We start from the raw sequence: 4803 nt of genomic DNA, 5'->3' as shown, positions 1-4803 counted from the left end.
AGCCATAAAAGGATTGGCTAGATTACAAGATAAAAATAACCTTTTCATATGTTTTCAATTATGTTTCAAAAAAACGTTACTTTCTCCTGGAAAAGTAGCAGCGCAACTTTATCCCAAACCTGTGCCACTATTTCAAGAATTTAGCAACATTACATATGATTCAAGTAAATATATAGATCATTTACATGCTGTATGGAAACATCAGAAAAACATCAACCTACAGTTCTGATATGCAACCAAAGCACAACAAAAGAGTTGTGGTGTAAAAACAAACTGAAAGGCACTACACCCTTATTTGTTTAATGGTTAACTCATGACTATTAACATTAGCCATTGTAAGAGCATTAGCAGGTAACCTGCCTTAAGTTGTGAGTGATAAGAGTCTCTTTCCTGAGTGACCTTTTTCAGCCACTCCTTGAAAGGATAACAACAGCATTAAAATTCCTCTGTTTGTATACAGTCTGTCTGAATATAGATTTATTATGTCACAACTTGTTAGAGATGTTTTTTTTTTCTAATCCAGCTTAAGCATGAGCAACTCTTTAGCTGAGATCCCTGGAAATCTGCTTTGTTTGTGACATAATACACTTCCAAAAACCAGATACGTGTTTTATTATCAAAGGTTAACCCTGTGAGGTCTGAGTCATCATTGATGACTATTCTAACCCTTGTTCTGAATCTTTACCCTAACATTTACTTTATTGAAAAAAAGAATACGATTATAGTTTTCAATATGTGTCAGGAATTATTGAATTTAATTCATATTTTTGGGCCCTGATTGTGAAGATATGGGAGAATGATTAAAATTACAAAACTACCAAAATTTAGTAGTTTTGTCTTAGAACTACCAATTAACCTAATCCCACTAAAACCTGATATTTAAATCTATATAGATATATATAGATATATATATTACAAAATTTAAAAAAATGAAACGAAAGGTATGATCACATCAGACTTACAACAAATGATTTCTAAAAGGACTCATGATGTTGCTTTTCTCATGACAAAGATGAGAAAACAACATCAGTACACCTCCAAAAGTTGATTCTGTTCATCTGGACGTAGCGTTTTGTGGGAGAAACGTTTCGTCACTCATCCAAGTGACTTCTTCAGTCTCAGCTGACTGCAGGTTTCCCCAATCTTATAAACAGTACATTTGCATAATGACTGAAACCAGCCCACTGAAGGAACAATGGGCTGGGAGGTCAGTTCCTTAATCGTAATTATGCAAATTCTCATGACCATTGATCAACAACCACTGACCAAAGCCCACTGATCAATGAGTACCATTCACAGAGAGTTGGGGAATGGCTGCAATCACAGCATTGTAAGATGGCGAAAGATGTACCCTTAGGCCCCCTCCTCGATTCAGAGATGGTCTTTCCCTTTTCACGTAAATGGCCTCCTTGACTCCGCGCTCAAACCAGCGTTCCTCCCTGTCCAGGATGTGTACATCCTCATCCTTGAAAGAGTGTCCACTGGCCTGTAGGTGTAAATAGACTGCAGAGTCCTGGCCTGATGAGGAACATCAGTACACCTTAAACAAGACAGGAAGTGGCTTTAATATTCAGGTAAATCGCTACGCATGTTAAATTTTTAACTAAGAATTCCAAACTGCTTTCTCTTACTTTACAGTTCCTTCCACCTACATACAGGACATGGAACAACTTTACACTACACTGTAGTCATTTGTTACATTTTTAAATAATACATTTTTAGCATTGAACAGTTTTTAAAGCAGTAGGTCCAAGAAGCTGTGATTCACAGTGTTTTTAGGACAATTAAAGGCAAAACATGGGGCTGATCTGTGATACTGTGTGATACTGTGAACCACAACAGTGGTAACTGCTTTTGTCACTACATATACTTCACAATGTTTCATGTAATAAAAATAAAACAAGAAAGGAAATTCAACCTTTTATCAATAATGAATAATCATTCTGCTGCTCTTAGGGACCATGAGCAGCATTAGCACACATTTTTTAGCACGCTCAACTGAAACAGAAAACATCATGAGTTCAAGGAAACATGTGAAGCAAAATTGATAAGAATACACAGAAATCTGACTGCACTAAGTCTAAGCTTCTTAGTAATATGGTGTTAGAACTAGGCCTTATTCTGGCTGCCATGGTAATGCTTGCCAAGTCCCTTTACTCCATTGGGTACCTTTCTAAGCAAAACTGACTGTTTGACTGGTGCCTAACATTGAGGCATGCAGGCTAACACTAAATGAGATAACAGGGTAAGATAGCAGGGGTAAGTAGATACATAAAAACAAAGGTACCAGTAACAGAAGATATACTTTCTAGTAATCCAAGACCATGACAGACTGCTTTCCAAATTTGTGGCAATACAGAGCAAAAGAAACCCCCAATAATCCCCTGTAATAGCTATATTTAACATGAGGGGAAAACAAGCTAAGGTGCTCTATATTGCATTTACAATATGCTTCGTCTTCTGCATCAGTCAACCTTTTAGGTCTAAGTCATCATTTGTGATGAACATAACCTTATGGGTTGCTAATGGACGCTGAGAGGTTAAACAAAATTATGACCTTTTGGTGTTTAAACACGAGGCTTCTGAGTTTACTATGTGCTGCAAGCCCATGAATTGTGAAAATTATGATCAGATTTAACAGCAAACAGATGAAGGGAAGTGTTTCAATAACTTCAATTCAATTCAGTTTTATTTATATAGTGCCAAATCACAACAACAGTCACCTCAAGGCGAAAGTTTGTTATTGTAAGGTAGACCCTACAGTAACACAGTAACAGAGAAAAACCCAACAATCATATCACCCTCTATGAGCAAGCACTTTAGTGAAAGTGGGAAGGAAAAACTCCCTTTTAACAGGAAGAAACCTCCAGCAGGGCCAGGCTCAGGGAGGGGCGGGGCCATCTGCTGTGACCGGTTGGGGTGTGAAAAGCAAAACAGGATAAAAGACATGCTGTGGAAGAGAGACAGAGATTAATAACAAGTATCAATGTAGAGATTCAATGCAGAGAGGTCTATTAACATATACTGAGTGAGAAAAGGTGACTGGAAAAGAAATACTCAATGCATCATGGGAATCCCCCAGCGTTATGGAGCTAGCACCCAGTGATTCTTTTGTATCGGCTTGTTTTTTCAGTCTCAGAGTTTGCTACTCAGTGTGTACCCACCCTTTTTCCATGAAAAATAGATATGGTTATCATTAAGAGAATCAGTTAAGAATTAAGCCTGTAACCTGAATCATTGATGTCAATGGTGTCAATAAATCCTTATTGGTAAGTCAATAAGGAATTTGTCCTTATTGACTTACCAATGAACATCATTTTTGTTACAGATCATCAAGGTTACACTGTTACAAAGTTTTCTCTAACTATAGTTAGACTAATGTGAGCGTTTCATAGAGTGTAGTTTGTCTTATTTGGCAGCAGCAGTAATAATGGGTGTATTTTTTCATTCCCAGTGAAGTTTTTTTCTCTACCCCAGCAAAAATGTTGATGATGATGACTTTGAACAGACACCAGGGTTGATTGACATTGGTGTAGAAACAACAAGGTATTGTTTTCAAAGGTCAGCCAGTTGTGGACTGGTGGTAGGTGTTGTTGAGTAACACCGATGAAATGATGACCCTTTTGGATTTTAGGTACAAAGCCTTCTTGAGTTTACTATGTGGCTCAGGTCTGGGAATAATGAACATACTGATTAAAGTTGACAGCAATGTGAAACAAGGGAAGTGCTTAAGAAACGGTGTCCTTTTGGTTCACTTGTGTCGACACTGCCTGGCAAGTCTTCTTTTGGCTTTACGAAAATGTCTCGGAGCTTAAAGGATAATGTAAAATGACAGGGAACTAACAGGGGTGCTCATTGTTCATAACAGAGATGAACAATGTACTTTTTTATATAAGAAATGGCCAGGAAACGTCACTTGGTGTTCAAAACAGTTGGTCAAAGAAAAGCTGCTGAGATACTGGTTTGTTGGTATTAAATGTAGCTTATGTAACTGGGAAATCCACAGCATGTCTTACATAACAGTGTTCATGTCACTAATTCATAGACCACACTGGGTTGGTTGTATTATTCACGATGTAGAAATGTACCCAGTTTACATTCAGTATCTCTTTGTTTGCGTCTGACTGACGAAAGCAGTTTCTTTTTTGCTTTGCCACAAGCAAGAATCGACTCATTTTGAAACAATGCAAGAGTGGACAATACACTGTCTGGATGCAGTAATACTTCTGGCATGTTTAAATGCTTATAAAATAATATGATTTAACATGGTAACGAGGATGAGTTTTATTTGGTTTGCTAAATTTTCCCCACATTCACTGAGGAATAAAATGATTTCTTTAATGCCATTTGTAAGCTAAAGGAACTGTTTAGTTTCGCAGTCCTTTTCTGATGTAGGAACAAACCTAAAATCCTTCTTAGATTGTGTAACAAGACAGATTTTGTGTAAGAAATCTCCTATGATGAACAGCAGATGTGTCTATTTTAATGAGATAAGTGCTATTTTTGTCTGCTGCACCAAACACAAAACCATTAAACCAATGTGAGTATCAACCAAAATGCTTAAGTTGTAGGCCAGAAAAGCAAAACAGTGATCTGGGACAAACTATAAAGCTTTGTCCAGTGAAACTCCAGAGTTGGGTGTGAGTTCAGCAGCTGCTTGTCCTATTTGTACCTTTCACTGATCATAATTCCAAATGATGGTCCTGGAAATTCAAATAAGTTAACCGAATTTTTAAAAACGGCAGCTGGCTGCCTTCATTATTTTAAGCTGATAAACAGTCAAATGTCGTCACAGTCAAACAT

Source organism: Rhamphochromis longiceps, linkage group LG22, assembly GCF_057381845.1.
Source record: "Rhamphochromis longiceps isolate RC_006_pf linkage group LG22, R_longiceps_female_GT1.1, whole genome shotgun sequence".
Classification (NCBI taxonomy): Eukaryota; Metazoa; Chordata; class Actinopteri; order Cichliformes; family Cichlidae; genus Rhamphochromis; species Rhamphochromis longiceps.
The sequence above is the reverse complement of the archived record's forward strand: the minus strand, read 5'-3'. Positions refer to the sequence as shown.